This window comes from Loxodonta africana, chromosome 4, assembly GCF_030014295.1.
Source record: "Loxodonta africana isolate mLoxAfr1 chromosome 4, mLoxAfr1.hap2, whole genome shotgun sequence".
NCBI lineage: Eukaryota > Metazoa > Chordata > Mammalia > Proboscidea > Elephantidae > Loxodonta > Loxodonta africana.
Window position 1 is genome coordinate 42499792 of NC_087345.1, and position 19115 is coordinate 42518906.

Consider the following 19115-nt stretch of genomic DNA (forward strand, 5'->3'; position numbering starts at 1 on the left):
CAGGTTATAGAGAAATTCACCCATGATTTTCTCTGGTATTTGCGTAATTTAATTTTTTTAACCCATAAATTCCTTATCCATTTGAAATTTGTCTGGTTTATCGTTTGAGGAATAGGTCCAGTTCTGTCTTTCTGTGTGGCTTTCTAACTATCCCAACACTACTGGTAAAGAGAGACAATCATTTCCCCACTGACTTCAGATTTTTAATCTTTAATGTTTGTTCAATTTCAAACATGAAGAGAGACAATCATTTCCCAATGACTTCAGATTTTTAATCTTTAATGTTTGTTCAATTTCTATATAGTATTTTTGAATTTTCTGTTCTGTTTCTTTGTTTAGTCTGCCTGTCCATTCATTAATACCACAAAAAATCAGTTACTTTACTAGCTGTAGGTGGAAAATCAGCTGTTTGGAATAAGACCCATAATTGGAAGTTCCTGAAAAACAAAAATATAAAAGCAGAGAGGTAAGCTTGTGGTAATTAAGACGATTTTGGTGCCTCCCTCCCTTTCTTGCTAGGGAAAAGTATAATTTCAAACTTTTTAAAAGACTTCTGAAAAAAAAAAGAAAATCGAGAAAAATATCTTTGAAAGGAAAAAAAGAAAATAAAAAGCTAGGGAGGACTGTAAATCCTCCTATTTGATCAGGGAAACTACTCTCTTAAATAACTGAAGTTTCCAGTTAAGCAAAAGCTTCGTGCATTTGAAAATTTTAAACGTTATTTTCCAAAATATGAAAACATAACTTACTTTGTTAGAAGTCACAAAATATCCATTTTTTTTTTTTCACTTAGTAATTACAGAGGTTTACAGATCATTTAACATGTTCTTGTTCACTTGATGTCATCATTATTATGAACGATATTCAAATATAGGTTTTAGGTCTTTTTTTAATTTATTTCTTTGTTCATTCATACATTAAATACTTATTATATTCAAAGGACTCTTTTTAAATATTTTATGCATATTAATTCACTTAAATCTTGCAAGTACTCTGTAAAATAGCCACCATTGTTATTGCCATTCTACAGATGAAAAAACTGAGGTGCAGAGTATTTAAGTAGGACATATAGCTAGTAAGCATTAAAGCTGAGATTCAAACCCAAGATGGCTCCTTAGTCTGGGCTTTTAACTACTGCATCATCATAAGTGTCTCTCTAATAAAAATGTATACAGTGCCTCAGATACCTAACACTGTTCTAGGTATAGAAGATGGATAGAAAACAAAAAGACAAGTTTCTTCCCTCATTGTGCTTATATTTTAGTCAGAATTCTGACAATAAACAAGGATACAAGCAAATACCTAGCATGAAGCTAATATATTGATGATGCAATTTTTAGCACGGGTTAGGGTGGACTGAATTTATATTTTGTAGTTATCTTAGTCATCTAATGCTGCTATAACAGAAATACCACAAGTGGATGGCTTTAACAAAGAGAAATTTATTTTCTTACAGTCTAGTCGGCTACAAGTCCAAATTCAGGGCGTCAGCTCCAGGTGTAGGCTTTCTTTCTCTGTTGGCTCTGCGGGAAGGTCCTTGTCATCCATTTTCCCTTGGTCTGGGAGCATCTTGACACAGGAACCTCAGGTCCAAAGGGCGTGCCCTACTCCTGGCACTGCTTTCTTGGTGGTATGAGTTTCCACCGGCTCTCTGCTAGCTTCTCTCTTTTATATCTCAAAAGATTGCCTCAAGACAAAATCTAATCTTGTAAATTGAGTCCTGCCTCACTAACACAACTGCAGCCCATGCTCCCTTATTAACATCATAGAGGCAGAATTTACAACATATAGGAAAATCACACAATACCAGGAATCATGGCCGAGCCCAATTGATACACACATTTTTGAGGGGACATAATTCAATCTATGACAGTAGTCGAAGGGTACCTTTCTAAGGGGTGAAATTTGACCTAAAATCTGAAGGATAAGAAAGTGTTTCAGTCAGGGTTATCCAGAGAAACAAAACCAAGAGTATGGAGATGTATATTAAGGAATTGGCTCACACAAATGTGGGGGCTGAGAAGCCCAAAATTTACCTGGTAGGGCAGGCTGGCAGGCTGAAAACTCAAGCAGGATTTTATGCTGAAGTCTTCAGGCAGAATTTCTTCTTCCCTTGGAAAACTCAGTTTTGGCTGTTAAGGTCTTCAACTGATTGGATTTGACCCATTCATATCATTGAGGCTGTTGATGTTAACCACCTGTACAAAATACCTTCACAGCAACACCCAGGTTAGTGTTTGATTAAATAATTGGGTACTAGAGCCGAGCCAAATTAACACATAAGACTAACCGCAACAGTGAGACAACATTGTGAAGAACTAGGGGAAGAGCTTGCTATACAGAAAGACCAAACCAAAAAAACGAAACCCATTGCCTTCAAGTTGATTCCAAATCATAGTGACCCTATAGGACAGAGCAGAACTGCCCTATAGAGTTTCCAAGGAGTACCTGGCGGATTCGAACTGCCAACCCTTTGGTTAGCAGCCGTAGCACTTAACTACTACGCCACCAGGGTTTCCCTATATTAAATACAAAGTTTAAAATCAAAACACTGTTATTATGATAGATTTAAAACATCTTTATTTTTTGTTTTGAAATTTGTAAAGCTCTTCAGTTTTTAATGAGAGTCATTGTGACGAAAGTCATTACTGCTACTCTTACGACTCATAGTGACACTATGTACCACAGAACGAAACACTGCCTGATCCTGCACTATCCTCATAATTGGTGTTATGCTTCAGCCCTTTGTTGCAGCCACTGTGTCAATCCATCTTGTTGAGGGTCCTCCTCTTTTTTGCTAACCCTCTACTTTACCAAGCATGATGCCCTTTTCCAGAGACTGATCCCTCCTGATAATATGTTCAAAGTAGGTGAGATGTAGTCTCACCACCATTGCTTCTAAGGAGCATTCTGGCTGTACTTCTTCCAACACAGATTGGTTTGTTCTTTTGGCAGTCCATGGTATATTCAATACTCTTTGCCAACACCATAATTCAATGACATCAATTCTTCTTCCCTGGGAAGAGTTTACCCAAAATACTGGCAATAAGGGGATGCTTTGTCCACAGAGAATATAAGAATAATAATAAAGTGAACTAAAAATTAAGTTTTTTTATTATCACCACGCACTGACAATTCTAAACATTGTCAGTGATAAAATACTCCTCTGTACCTTGGTGAACTGTTTTTATAACCCCACCCACATGGCTACTGTATATGTCTACTTTAAGGCCTCCTAGGCAAAGTAACAAAAGAAAGCAGCAATGAAAGCTATATTAGCATGTTAGTTATGTCCTTCTCATCCTTCAGGTCTGCTTAAAAGCCTTCCTTCAAGGTAACCAACATATATAGCTCAGCTCCTCCTTGTTATATGCTGCCATAACTCCCTGTATTTCTCTTGTGGGATAATCACCACAGTTGTAAATAGTTAATTTTGTAATTAATTGTTCAATCTGTATCTTTTTTAGAAGAATATGACTTTTCTTCCATGAGCTCAGGGCTACATCCATCTTGTGCACCAGGGACTATAACTCAATACATATTTTCAGAGTAAGTGAAGGAATGCTAGAGTTTGTGTGTTTGTTTTGTTTTTGTTTTTGTTTTTTAAACAACTCTGTTGCACAGGCACAGAACACATAGTGGCATGTGCAAATGGAACACTTGAAGGAACAGTGTGGGCAGCCCCACCATCTGCTGGGCCAGTGGAACTACTCTGAGTGTTCTTGGCACTCCATTGCTTCTGCATTCTGGTACCACACTACCATCAAATCAGCGATCTCAGCAATGAGAGAAAGCTGTGTCCTCAGCGTGGCCGTCACAATCATCTACTCAACTCAAGCATCGACAGGAAGTACGAGCAGACAGACGAGTTATGGGCATCAAAGGCCTGGGAAACTGATCACCTAAGGGAGCCAGAGCAGCAGAGGAAGAGAATAACGAACACAGTGTGGTAGCTGAGAGGATTTCACTCCTGAATACTTCTAGCACGTGAGGTTGAGAAACAAAACTTTGAAGGAGACTTCAGAGCCATTAATAACAGGTGGGAGAAAAATCCAAAAACGTATTTTATATGACCACCACTGAAGATCTTAGTTTTATGTATTGTTTGTATATCATGGAAAAAGGAGGCATTATTTGCTCAGTAGACTACCACAGAAAATGATTCTTCCGCTGTCATCAGTTAGATGAAGAGTTACTTTTTGTCATGGATTGAATTATGTCCCCCAAAAAATGTGTGTATTAACTTGGTTAGGCCATGATTCCCAGTATTGTGTGGTTGTCCTCCATTTTGTGATTGTAATTTTATGTTGAGAGGATTAGGGTGGGATTGTAATACCACCCTTACTCAGGTCACCTCCCTGATCCAAGGTAAAGGGAGTTTCCAAAGAAAGCCTTCCGCTGGAGCCAACGCCCTGAATTTGAACTTGTAACCTACTAGACTGTGGGAGAATAAATTTCTTTTTGTTAAAGCCATCCGCTTGTGGTATTTCTATTACAGCAGTACTAGATGACTAAGACAGAATTTGGTACCAAGAGAGTGGGGCACTGCACTAACGGATACCTAAAATGTGGAAGCAGTTTTGAAACTGAATGAATAGAGGAGCGACAGCAGCAGAGGGCCAGCGCAGCAGAGAACCTGCAACGGCAGAGAACCAACAGCAGCAGAACCAGGAGATCCACATGAGGCAGCTCTGAAGCTGACCCACAGAGCGAGAGAGCTGAGTGCCTGGGTGCAGCAGGCTTCCTGGCGGAGTGGGGTGCCTCTAGGCACTTACTGGTGAAGCTAGGCTTGCCGACCCATGGAACCAGAGAGCTGAGTGCCTGTGTGCAGGAGGCTTCCTGGCAGAGTGGCGTGCCTCTAGGCTCTTATTGGCAGAGCTACAGAGCTTTGGAACACTTGCCCCAGCAGAGCCGATACAGGCATGAGGTCTGAGGAGCTGAGAGGCCAAGAAACCAGGAAACAGAAGCTGAAGAGACACAGAACACAAGAAGCTGAGCTGTCTCAATCTCAAAAGGTATTGCCATGGCCTCAGGGGTTTCAAAGGGTAGAGCCATGGCTTCTGATCTTCCTAAGGGTGGAGTTGCCACTCAGATGGACTAAGGGAATGGTGCCCCTAATGGTCCAGTGAGCCTGAAGGTGTGGCTGAAGCCCAGGGCTCAGGGGCCTCCACTCGGAATCTGGAAAGTATGGCCAATACCTAGAGTCTGGAGGGCAGGGCCATTGTATAAATTGTCTCAGAGAAAGGGGGATTATTTTCAAAGCTTTGAGGGCTAATGTAACGCCTTCTCTGACTTGCTTGGTGTCTGTTATGCCTTCTTTTCCTGCCAGTTTCTCCCATTTGTAATAGAAATGTCTAGCTTGTGCCTGTTCTGCCTTTGCATTCTTGGAAGCAGATAACTTCTAGATTTCACAGATAAAGAGGAATTTTTAGATTTTGGACTTGGAATTAAGACTTTCATGATAGGATGAATATGTTTTGCATGTTGCAAGAATGTGATTTTCAGGGGGCCAAAGGATTGAATGCCATGGATTGAATTGTGTCCCCCAAAAAATGTGTGTATTGACTTGGTTAGGCTATGATTCCCAGTATTGTGTGGTTATCCTCTATTTTGTGATTCTTGAGAGGATTAGGGTGGGACTGTAACACCACCCTTGCTCAGGTCACCACCCTGATCCAAGTAAAGGGCATTTCCCTGGGGTGTGGCCTGCACCACCTTTTATCTCTCAAGAGATAAAAGGAAAGGGAAGCAAACAGTTGGGGACCACATACCACCAAGAAAGCATGGCATGTCCTTTGGACATGGGGTCCCTGTGCCTGAGTAGCTCCTCTGCCAGGGGAAGATTGAGGACAAGGACCTTCCTCCAAAGCCGACAGAGAAAGAAAGTCTTCCCCTGGAGTTGAAACCCTGAATTTGGACTTGTAACGTACTAGACTGTGAGAGAATAGATTTCTCTTTGTTAAAGCCATTCACTTGTGGTATTTCTGTTATAGCAGTACTAGATGACTAAGATATTTTTCAACAATTATTTAGTTTTATTTAAATAAACTTTTTAAAGTACAAATTTGATTACACAACATTTTAATGATATTTTTATAATTCAGTCCCATTAAAATGGTGTTAGCTGCCATTGAGTCAGCTCCCAGCTCACGGTGGCCCCATGTGTTACAGAATAGAACTGCTCCATAGGGTTTTCTTGGCCGTAATCTTTATGCCAGGCCTTTTCTTCCATGGATCCATTGAATGGGTTTGAAACACCAACCTTTGGGTTAGAACAGATCACATATTGCTTGTGCCACCAAGGCTCCTTCTCATCAAAATGTTTTTTTCTTTAATCATAACTTTGTAAAGTATTTTTTTTCTTCCTGTATTGGTTCATTTCTAGGAAATAACCACCACTCGTCTGTTCGGTTTGTTGTACTGTGATAGCTTGCTTGCTGTTGTGATGCTGGAAACTATCTCACTGGTATTTCAAATACTAACGGGTTCACCTGTGGTAGATAGGTTTCAGTGGAGCTTCCTGACTAAAACAGACTAGGAAGAAGGTCTGGTGATCCACTTCGAAAAATTAGTCAAAGAAAACCTCTGGAACACAACAGAACACTGTCCAACTTACTTGCTTTGGCCATGTCACAGGAGGGATCAATTGCTGGAAGATGACATTGTGTTTGATGAAGTTGAGAGCCAACGAGGGTGAGGGAACCCCTCAGTGAGATGGATTCACAGAACAGCCTCAACCGTGGACTTGAACATGTTGGTGACCATGAGGATGAAGCGGGGTCAAGCAACATTTTATTCTGTTGTACATAAGGTCACCATGAGTCAGAGTCAATTTGATGGCAGCTACCTATCTGTCTGTCTGTCTATCTGTTGAAAATTAGGATGTCACAAATGTATAAACGGTTAATTTATTTTCAAATAGTTGTAAGATTACGTGTAATCGCTTTTAAAAAACGAACAGAGTTGTAATGTGTTCTAACCAATAATTTCTTCTGTGAAGAAAAAGGAACCCTGACATCTAAAATATATTGAAGTTTGATTTAGTACTACATTTTCTTCCAAGTTATGCACTGATCTGTTTTTAAGACTTACGATAATATAATATGTATAACAACAGGTTCAATTTTTAAAGCTTTGTAGACATTTTTTTTTTCCCAAGCTAAGATCATATCAAATGAAGATGCCTTTTTTGCTTTTCTTCAAAGGCCATCCATTAGTTTGAATCTTTTTTTTAATTCAAGTCATTTTTCTTTCTCTCTCTCTCTCTCTTTAAAAACACAGGTAATTGTATCTACCTCCTAAGGAACTGTAAGGATTAAGTATAATAATATATCTGAAAGACCCTGACATGGTACCTAGACCTAGTAGGTCAATAAATGTTTAAATCTGGATTCTGTGGACGAAAATCAGTGCAAGTAAGGCAAAAGAGTAAGACATTTGTATTTGATAATATAGCTTTGAAAAAAAAAAAACTAAATTTAGCCAAGTTTTAAAGTATGGTAAAGATTTATCAAATAGAATTTTAAGATGATTGTGAATGAAGCCTGTACTTGGAAAAGAAGCAAAAATGTGTTTGTAAATGTTCCACTTTTTAAAACTGATAGACATTTAAACCTGAAAAGGATTTTAGTGGTTCTCTGATCCAATTTCTATGTTTACAAACAAAACTCCTGAGGTCCAGACGTGTTAAATAACTTACCCAAAATTATGTCTTTTTGTTTTGTTTTGTGTTTTAACAAAGCTTCAAAATAATATCCAGTTTTCTTAAATTGCAGTCCAACAGCTTCTAAGAATGGGAAAGACAAGTCTTTTCAAAATTTCCTGAGAAGTTTTTCTAATTTATGTACTGATTTTGATTGAGAGATTCATATGTTGCTACTGTATTTGTTGGGGTAAAAACTAAGCTGCTAGAAAAAATCAAGAACACAGTGGTTTCAAGAAAATAGAGAGCAAGTACAGGGCAGTGATTTCCTTTTCAGCAGTGAAGGCAAACATTGCTTATATCTCTTCTGCTCGTCCCACAATTTGCCATACCTAGCTGCAAGGGTTTTCACTGGCTAATTCTTTTCAGCAGTAAACCACTGGGTCCTTTTTCCTAGCCTGTCTTAGTCTGGAAGCTCAGCTGAAACCTGGCCACCACAGGAAACCCTGCCGGTATTTGAATACCAGTGGCATAGCTTCCAGCATCACAGCAATACGCGTCACAGCAACATGTAAGCCCCCACAGTACCACAAACTGACAGACCTCAACGAGATGGATTGACACAGTGGCTGCAACAACGGGCTCAAGCATAACAATGATTATGAAGATGGTGCAGGACTGGGTAGTGTTTTATTCTGTTGTACATAGGGTAGCTATGAGTTGGAACCGACTCAACGACACCTAAGAACAACAGCTGCAAGGGAGGCCGCAGAATGTAGTTTCTAGCTGGGCAATCATGAATGCAACTTAAGCTCTAGCAATATGAGAGAAAGAAGCATAAATTTTGGTGGATTTGTTGTCTTGGATATAAACTCTAAAGGGTGAGGGACTGAAGATAAAGATGAGAGGGATGAGGAAGGAAAAAAATACCAGACACATATGTTGAAAAAGTCTTCTTATGATATCTGATATGTGATAATGCCCCTCTATTATTCTGCAGACTCATAACCACCACCAAGAGGATTATTATCTTGGTCCAATATTCTTTCCAAGTAACACTTCTGGGAGAAATCAGTCTTTTTATGTTTTATCTTTTGAAGGATATATAATATGCAATGGACTGGGTAGACACAATGGCTCCCATTAACAATATGTGATTTCAATAATAATGTGTTCTCAATATGTTGCTGGTGTTGTGAGGTGCTGTCAAGACAGAATGAAACATTGCTTAGTCCTGTGCCATCCTCACAATAGTATGTAAGTTGCAGCCACTGTGCCAGTCCATCTCATTGAGTCTTCCTCTTTGTCAGTGACGGTCTACTTTACCAAGCATGATGTCCTTCTCCAGGGATTGATCTCTCCTGATAACATGTCCTAAGTAAGCAAAACGAAACCTTGCCATCCTCATTTCTAAGTAGCATTCATCCATTTTCTGTCATTGTATCTTACATACTTTGCACATTTTTCTGATTATTATGTATCTCTCACAGATTTTCAAGTGCGATCTCAAGATTACAGATTCATTTTCTGGAAATGCAAATTCTGATATTACCCTCTTTGATTTTTGTTCATCTTTCTTCTTTTCAACCTGCTTCATTTTCATTCCACTTTTTTTTTTTTTTTTACATCATGCCACTCACATCTTAGACCTCGGTCCTTCAGGGCCAGCTATTTAAGTTCTCCCAGGCTTAGCAATTGTACTGGAAATATAAGGAAGAGAATTATGTTATAGGGTCGTTGGCATACTAAAGATATAGAAGTAAAATGCCAACACAGTGCAAAATGTAGTTGGCTTTCAATACATATTAGCTTCATTTTAAATCACTGAGCTTAATTACAAAGCAGAAAGGAGTATATACTTTATTTATTTATTTTCAAGGAAAGTAAAGTCTAAGATAATGAGAAAATTCAGGATACATCATTCTCGTTTTAATGTTTTTTTTTAACTTCCGGAATAAGAAAGAAGGGGACTAGTATAATGACTTTATTATTAATAGTTATAACAAAATTAGGATTTATGTAACACTTAAAAAATGCATTGCCAAGTACTTTGATGTTGTATATCTTAATTATTATGATTCTTAATAAAAACTAAGTGTGCGAGGCACTTTACAAATTACTATTGCTTGAATTATCTCATTTTATTCTTAAAATAGCCTATGAGCTCATTATGTAAACTATTCAGTGTAAAATCTTCATTTTATAAGGTACAAAACCTAACCTCAGAGCTACAATCTGGTTTGTATGAACACAGCTGGTAAAAGGCAGATCTGGGATTCTGAGTGTTTTGACTCTACACGCTATGCTTTTTCTGCTGAATCTTGCGATTTTTAATCATGTTGAATAACTCTCGAACCCTTTGCATCTGCAGAGGCAATTTGCTTTGTTTCCCCACAATATCTCTATTTTTATGCCACCAGGACACAACTCCAGGGGAGAAGAGCCTCAGTGGACCCTGTCTGGGGAAGCCAGTTTGGTTTTGCCACCTCCTCGGTCACAGCCCCTGTATTTCACCAGGCCAAAAAAAAATTTTTTTTTTTTTCAAACCCTGTAAGCCCCCCTGCCTTGAGGTTACTTAAGAGCATTTACTTTGTGTTTTCCTGATAGCTTAACAAGTTGTTCCCACGATTTTACTTGGCCTTGGCATTTCATTTTGATCTCCAAAGACCTGCCCTGACAGTTTTGTCTTGTTCTGACTTCTCTAGGGCTTCACCTCAGACTTTTAAAAAATTATATAATGTATTCCTGTTGATGCAAATGACCGAAATCGGCATTCAATATTATAATCAGCTGGGCAAGGGAGGACGGAACAATTTTCAGGGCCTAGGATGAAAACAAAACAGGAAAATAAATTCAAGGAAAATGAAACTGATATTCCAAAAAGATAAAGGTCTCACACTTTCTTATAATTCCCTAAAGTCCTATCATTCAAAGCATAAGAGAATATATTATAAGAGGTAGGTTTTCTAACAAGGCGCTGTACTTAGTAGTAGGTTTAAAATTTCCAAAGGATGTTTACAAAGGCAAAATTCATTGTTTGGAATTTGTCAAATGTAGAAACACAGAACTCTAGAAATGACCATAGCTTGGAATGGACCACAATCTGGAAAAGACCGTACAGTTGCTGTTTATTATACCCAAGTCTTTCTGACTACAGTCCTGTAGGACTTGACCTTACCGATCCATCCTGAATCACAGTTCTTTCTTCAGTTGTCTCCTTTGACAGTACTCACTAATATTTCTCAATATATAGCACAAAAGATGGTCAATGCAAAATGTCACAAACTGGTTTTTCTCTTGACTTGCCCCTGAGAGGCTACCCCAACAAGAAAATAACTCTAATTAGGCATTTAAGGGTTCTACATGAAAACATCTCATGTTTTTACCTGAAAGAATGAGAAAACCAGAAGTCAAAACCCAGAAGTACAAACTGAAAATTTAGAAGTTTTAGAGGTTTATTAGTATGAAAATGTAAATTATCTTCACTTATGGTAAGTAACCAAGAACAAAATCCTGGGATCCATTAGAAGAGATTTGTGAAACACTCAGTTGCTGCTAACTTAGATTTGATGCAATATAAAGCTAGAGAATGAACATAGAACTTGTATGTGTTTAAGTACATATTCTCTATGTTGCTTCTAGTAATTTCAATATAGGGTCAATTGGTAGACCTTAAAGTTGACATATTTAAGCTACAATTTGCCTGGAGTTTTGACTTATAACAAGTTATTTAAGTTTCCTGAGCCTCAGACTCCCTTCTAGAAAATCTTGATGAATGTTTTTTACCTCCCAGTGGTGGAGGATGATTAAATAAAATATGTGAAAGTCCCTAGCAAAATGCCCAACAAGTATTAGGTAAATAAATACGATTGAAATAAATAAGAGATAGTCAACAGTAATAATGGTTTTGAATAATTTTCAATAATATTCATAGTAATATTGTTGTTTTTATTATTAGATGCCATCGAGTCATTTCTGACTCATAGTGACCCTGGGCACAACAGAATGAAACACTGTCTTGTCCTGGACCATCCTCACAATTGTTGCTGTGCTTGAGCTCATTGTTGCAGCCACTGTATCAATGCGTCTCATTGAGGGTCTTCCTCTTTTTCATTGACCCTCTAATTTACCAAGCATGATGTCCTTCTCCAGGGACTGATCTCTCCTGACAACATGTCCAAAGCTTGTGAGACGCAGCCTCGCCATTCTTGCTTCTAAGAAGCATTCTGGTTGTACTTCTTCTGAAACAGATTTATTTGTTCTTTGGGCAGTCCATGGTGTATTCGATATTCTTCGCCAACACCACAATGCAAAGGTGTCAATTCTTCTTCAGTCTTCCTTATTCATTGTCTAGCTTTCACGTGCACATGAGGTGATTGAAAACATTGGATCAGGCACATCTTAGTCCTCAAGGTGACATCTTTGCTTTTTTGCACTTGAAAGAAATCTCTTGCAACTCATTTGCCCAATGTAATGTGTCCTTTGATTTCTTGACTGCTGCTTCCATGGTTGTTGATTGTGGATCCAAGTAAAATGAAATCCTTGACAACATCAATCTTTCTTCTGTTTATTATGATGTTGCTTATTGGTCCATTTGTGAGGATTTTTTGTTTTCTTTATGTTGAGATGTAATCCATATTGAAGGCTGTGGCCTTTTATCTTCATCAGTAAGTACTTCAAGTCCTCTTCACTTTCACCAAGCAAGGTTGTGTCATCTGCATAGCACAGGTTGTTAATGAGTCTTCCTCCAATCCTGATGCCCCGTTCTTCCTCATATAGTCCAGCTTCTCAGATTATTTGCTCAGCATACAGACTGAATAGGTATGATGAAAGAATACAACCCTAAAACACACCTTTCCTGACTTTAAACCCTGCAGTATTTCCTTATTCTGTTCTAATGACTGTTCAGACTGTACAGATTCCTCATGAGCACAATTAAGTGTTCCTGAATTACCATTCTTTGCAGTGTTATCCATAGTTTGTTATGACCCACACAGTCGAATGCCTTAGGATAGCCAAGAAAACACAGGTAAACATCTTTCTGGTATTCTCTGCTTTCAGCCAGGATCCATCTGACATCAGCAATGATATCCCTGGTTCCACATCCTCTTCTAAATGCTGCTTGAATTTCTGGCTGTTCCCTGCCAATATACTGCTGCAATTGCTTTTAAATGATCTTCAGCAAAATTTGCTTGAATGTGATATTAATGATATTGTTTATTTCCACATTCATTTGGATCTCCTTTCTTAGGAATAGGCATAAATATAGATCTCTTCCAGTGAATTAGCCAGGTAGCTCTCTTCCAAATTTCTTGGCATAGAAAAGTGAGCACTTCCAGCACTGCATCCATTTGTTGAATCATCGCGAGTGATATTTTGTCAATTCCTGGAGCCTTGTTTGTCGCCAATGCCTTCAGTGCAGCTTGGACTTCTTCTTTCAGTACCACTGGTTCTTTATCATATGTTACCTCCTGAAATGATTAAACGTTGACCAACTTTTTTTTTGGTATAGTAACTCTATGTATTCCTTCTATTTTCCTTTGATGTTTCCTGTGTCATTTAATATGTTCCCCCGTAGAATCCTTCAGTATTGTGACTCAAGTCTTGAATTTTTTCTTCAGTTCTTTCAGCTTGAGAAGTGCTGTGTGTGTTTTTCCCTTTTGGTTTTTATCTCCAGGTCTTTGCACATGTCAAGATCATCATAATACTATATTTTGTCTTCTCGAGCCACCCTTTGAAATCTTCTGTTCAGCTCTTTTACTTCATCATTTTTTCCTTTTGCTTTAGCTACTTGACATTCAAAAGCAAGTTTCAGAGTCTCTTCTGACATCCATTTAGGTCTTTTCTTTCTCTCCTGTCTTTTTAATGACCCGTTGCTTTCTTCAAGCATAATGTCCTTGATGTCATTCAACAACTCATCTGGTCTTCGGTCATTAGTGTTCAATGCTCCAAATCTATTCTTGAGATGGTATCTAAATTCAGGTGGAATATACTCAAGGTTGTACTCTGTTGCAGCAAATATGCTCAATACAATGTGTCATTTCATTTCTTGACTGCTGCTTCCACGGGCATTGATTGTAGATACAAGTAAAATGAAATCCGTGACAACTTCAATGTTTTCTCCATTTATCATGATGTCACTTATATGTCCAATTTTGAGGATTTTTGTCCCTTTGTCATACTGTGGTGGCTTGCATGTTGTTGTGGTGCTGGAAGCTATCCCACCAGTATTTCAAATATCAGCATGGTCATCCATGGTGGACGGGTTTAAGCAGAGATTCCAGGCTAAGGCAGACTAGGAAGAAGAACCTGGCAGTTTACTTTTGAAAAAATTGGCCAGTTGCGGGGAGGGGGGAATATATATATACATATTTATAGATACAGTTTTTATTGTAAAATGTCATCTCTACTGTAACCAAAGGACTCAAATGTGTTACAAATGTGAATCTTTGATCCCTAGCTCCATTTTTTAAACTAGTGTGGTATATCACAAATCCTCATAGCAATAGCTGTTAACATACAGTACATTGCAAAAAAAAAAAAAAATAGGACTTTTAATTACAAACATATATATACGCACACATTCATCCAAGCATATTTTCTCTCAATCTCTCTCTCTCTCACGTCTTGTTTAAGAGCTGTCAAAATAAACTGGTAGAATATTTAATACTCCCCTAGCTGCTGTTTTAAATTGTTCCTCTTGCCTGAAACCCAGAGCCTCGGTGGCCCCATGGTTGACTGCTAACCAGAAGGTCAGCAGTCACTCTATGGAAACCCTATGGGGCAATTTTACTCTGTCCTATAGGGTCACTATGAGTTGGAATCGATTTGATGGCAACAGGGTTTTCTTGGCTAAAAAATACTAAAAAAGTATCTGTTCCTTCTGGAGTCCCACAGCATACTAAAGGAAACGTTAAAAGGGTCTTTAGAGTTGAGAAATTTTATGCACCTGCTTGAAATCACTGAAAGCCAATTGGAGGGCAATAGATTTCATTTATTATGTAAAAATTTTGGCAAATGTGGAGTTAAAAAGAGAGTAAAAGAAGGCTTTTGGGAACTCTTTAATTTGTACATTGAAACCAAAATAGTTATGATTTAAATATGATTAAAAAGGAATTTTTACTCTTATTGTAAAGTGTCTAGGTCCCTATTTAGGAGATTTTAAAAAATGTTTTAACCTCTCATCTTCTCTATTCTCTCCTTTTATCCAGGAAGTTTATCATTCAGATAATGTTTTCACCTCTTGCTGAAATATAACATTTGAAGATTGAAACTCATATATTGAACAAACCACCAAAAAAAAAAAAAAAATGCTTCCTGTGATGTTGATTCCGACTCATAGCGACCCTTTAGGACAGGGTAGAACTGCCCCACAGGGATTCCAAGGAGTGACTGGTGGATTCGAACTGCTGACATTTTGGTTAGCAACCATATCACTTAACCACTGAACCACCAGGGCTCTCAAACTAACCACTTAAGAAACAAAAAAACACAAACTTGTTGCCGTCCAGTCAATTCTGACTCCTAGTGACCTTATAGGAGCCCTGGTGGTGTAGTAGGTAGGAGCTACAGCTGCTAACCAAAGATAAGCAGTTCAAATCCACCAGCTCCTCTTCAGAGACCCTATGGAGTAGTTTTACTGACTAACTACTAGCAGAAGTTTATTTTTACGCCACGCAATACTTGAAACAATACTAAACAGAGATTTTCATTTATTGTGGAAAATCCATTCATGCTAAAGCATTTACGAGCAACTCATAATTATTCAAGATTTCAAAAGGAAGAGAAACAAAGAGTATTCACAACAAACATTGAACTTGGAAAAATATTCCACAACAGTTTATTCTTTTTGATAGTTGCTAGGCCAATTCATATTCATGGTGACCCCCTGTGTTACTGAATAGAGCTGCTCCATAGGGCTTTCTTGGCTGTAATTTTGATGGAAGCCCATTGCCAGAACTTTTCTTCCACAGGACCACTGAGTGGATCCAAACCACCAACCTTTAGGTTAGCAGTCAAGTATGAACTGCACCACCTAGGGACTTTCCCCAACACACAGTCATTCTAAACCACTTTTCCAGCTGCACAGTCACTTACAAGATCTCCTCCATGTATAACACATACCTCAACCCTTCAAGTCTTTCTTTCTCAAAATAATTTAGGTCTTTTCACCTTCTGATTACAAACTTACCTATCATAAATCCATTGTCATATGGTCTTGAAGAATGTAATTAATCATAACTATTCTGTATGATACTGTAAGAGTAGACACATGATTTTACATCTGTCAAAATCCCTAGGACTACACAACAAACAGGCAACTCTAATGTAAGCGATGAATTTTGTTAATAATAATGGATCAATATTGGTTTATCTAATTGTAACAAATGTACCAGAGAAATGCAAGATGTTAATAAGAAAAGAAACTGTATGAGGGGGAAAAGGAGGTATATGAGAACTCTCTGTACTTTATGCACAACTTTCTGTAGACCTAAAACTCCTCAAAAAATAAAATCTATTAAAAAAAAAAAAGCAAGAGAATCAGTACAATGTTAGGGATACAGATGATTAGTTGTGAAAAAGAAAAAAAAGAGTACTACACTGGGTCCATTGTAACTGAAAAAAAAATCAAAATACGGAATAATGGAACCCATTATTATTTTGAAGATTAAGATGATTTCTGTCATGAAGCGAACACTCAATATATGTTAGCCATTATTTTTAGCCCTATATTCCAGCCTACTTTTCTTCATGCACAGAATGTGTGGGGAGGTGGTCATTAGATCTCTCTCTTTAGCCTCACCTCCAGACTTAGATACACAACTGATTTCGCTCCTTAATATGAAAGACAAAGCAGGAATTAGAACCTAACTCAGATATAATTCAGGGTCAGCTGAGGATAGCAGTGCATTCGTCTTGACCAAAGCCCAGAGACAAACAAAACATCAACTCCAAGAAGCATCATGTCGATGAATCAAGACCAGAAACCAAAACTCTGAATCTGAATAAGTTTAACTGAAAGTAAAGCCAAATATAAACGGGTAATTGGACACAAAAAAAAAAGATTGCCAATAAAGGGAAGAAAATGAAGAGAGAGTTATAATTCAGGAAATGACAAGTTTCCTTAATATAAATTTCTAGTTTATATTAAGTCCTGTGACTTCAGATGGGGGTTCCTGCATGGTAAAAGAAGCAGTTGGGAATGGTCAGTGTTTAATAATTTTCAGATTTATTCTGACATTCTTGAGTTCATTGCGAAATCTTTTTCTTTTTTTTTTTTTTTTGCTAGACTAATGTAACTGATCTATCTTATTACAAAAACCTAAAAACAGTGTTCCATATCCTCTGATTTTGAAATCTAGTTCTGGTAACTTGTCGATTGTCTAGTATCCTTCTAGAATGGGTCCAGAAGCCTGCACATGAATAATTAACTGGGATGTTCATCATCGTAGACAAAGATCTCTGGTGCTGCCCATTTCTTACAGGATTTCCACATATTGCCTAAGCTGCATTTCCTGTCACTTTGCTGCCCCTCTCTGATGCAACTTGAAACACTAGTGACTTCCTGAACTACATCTAATTTAAGTGGCATCCACAAGAGTACTGCTCTGTGTACAATATTATTCTATCAGTGTCTGGAGTAAAATCAGACCTTCCAGCTCATAGTCGTGGGTGGATGTATTTCTCAGTTAATTATTTCCTCTGTTGTTCTGTGCTGTGGCTATATTGTCTGTCTAAACAACTCCCTCATAAAGGAGCTGGAGCTAAAAGTACTGAACCTAGATGAGGTTCTGGGAGCTGGGCAACTAGGTTGGTTGGGAATTCCCCCAGTGTAGAGAACAAAGACAAGGAAAATGAATAATACACTGCCCAAAGGTAAAACTGAATATGTGAGGTAAAGTGCACAGACTACCCAAACTACCCAACTGTAGTAACTGAGAAGAGATGAAATATTCAAATGAGCACCCAGGTTTAAAATGCAAGTTTAGAGGGTTGAACCTCAATTTTTTTTTTTCCTGAATCCTGGAACACAAGGCCTGAATCCTCATTAGCGATTGAAAATGGAGTTGTGAAAAACATCACATAAGTTTGAGAAGTATGATTGACTGGGCAGCTAGAATATTAAGGTCACCAAAAAACAAACTTCTTAAATTTTGCCACTTGGCTAAAGCAAAATCTAGCTACATACTTAAGAATAAACTTTAGTAGGTGCTCTCTTATGCGCTCTGTGGTGACTATACCACAAGTAGAGCAAATATAATAATTAAATGGTCAATTTCCCAGCTGCCCGCTGCCATCGAGTCGATTCTGACTCATAGCAACCCTACAGGGCAGGGTGGAACTGCCCCAAAGAGTTTCCAAGAAGTGCCTGGTGGATTCGAACTGCTGACCTTTTGGTTAGCAGCTGTAGCACTTAGCACTACGCCACCAGGGTTTCCTCAATTTCCCACAGTGCCCTGAAAAAAAGAAAAAAGTCAACCTCACATATCACCATACAATTCATGATAGAAGAAAAGAGAGAGAATTTTCCTGTGAGGGTCTTCTCAGCTTTCTTGGTTTCAAAGAGTGGGGCCATGATCTCCTGGATCACAAAAGGTGGGGCTATAGCCTCCTAGGTTTCAAAGAGTCAGATTTTGCCAACTTGGGTCTGGAGTGTGGGGATGCTGTTAAGGTGTGCCAGGAGGATGGAGCCACCACCCAAAGCTGAGGGAATGGGTTTGCCACGCCCCAGGGGCAAAAGAATGAGGGGCCAAGGGAGTGGGATCACCACTGAGATGGACAAGGACAAGAAGAATGGATTTGCCTAAAGCTGAGAGAAGAGAGTTGCTATCCCAGCAGGGGTGGAAGGCCGAGCTGAAGCCCAGGGCCAAGGGACCTCCACTCAGAATTCAGAAAGCATGTCCAACATCCTATCACTGAATTTGTTATCCTAGATATCAAAAACTCAAATACAGAAAGCAGCTCATTCAACCCCCCACCCCCACACACATTTTGGAATAACTTATAGTTACACGGAGTCCCTGGGTAGTGCAAATGGCTAATGTGCTCAGCTGCTAACCAAATGGCTTTGAGGTTCCTGTCCACCCAAAGGCTCCTTGGAAGAAAGGCCTAGCGATCTACTTCTGAAAGATCACAGCCATTGAAAACACAGTTCTACTCTGACCAGGGGCAGATTATCCAAATAGGTATGGAACTCACAGTGCTTACTTTCTTACAAGATCATCTGTGGTGAACAATTTCATGTTTTTTCACCACACCAAAAATTCTCCTTTTAGTTATGGCTGGTATCTCTCACTCTCCCAACCCCAGAGCACAATCCTCTTCTCAAATTTATAATCCCTAACAGGGACAGAATACCCAGAAACCAAGGTAAGCCAAGGTTTACTTGTGCTTACTTACTAATCTGTAGTCCACAATTTCATCGGTTTTTCCCACATCAAAAATACGGTGAAACCCATGTGAAATTGTTCGG

At 38.6% G+C, this 19115-nt stretch overlaps 1 long non-coding RNA gene across 2 annotated transcripts in view; it reads right to left on the minus strand.

Moving 5' to 3' along the window:
* Window positions 1-19115, minus strand: part of LOC135231183 (uncharacterized) — a 218035-nt gene that overhangs the window by 182011 nt on the left and 16909 nt on the right. For both annotated transcript variants that reach the window (XR_010321730.1, XR_010321729.1), the window contains exons 2-3: window positions 6617-9342; window positions 2037-2211 (exon numbers count right to left, since the gene is read on the minus strand). This is a non-coding gene — a long non-coding RNA (uncharacterized LOC135231183). The remainder of the gene's footprint in view (window positions 1-2036; window positions 2212-6616; window positions 9343-19115) is intronic.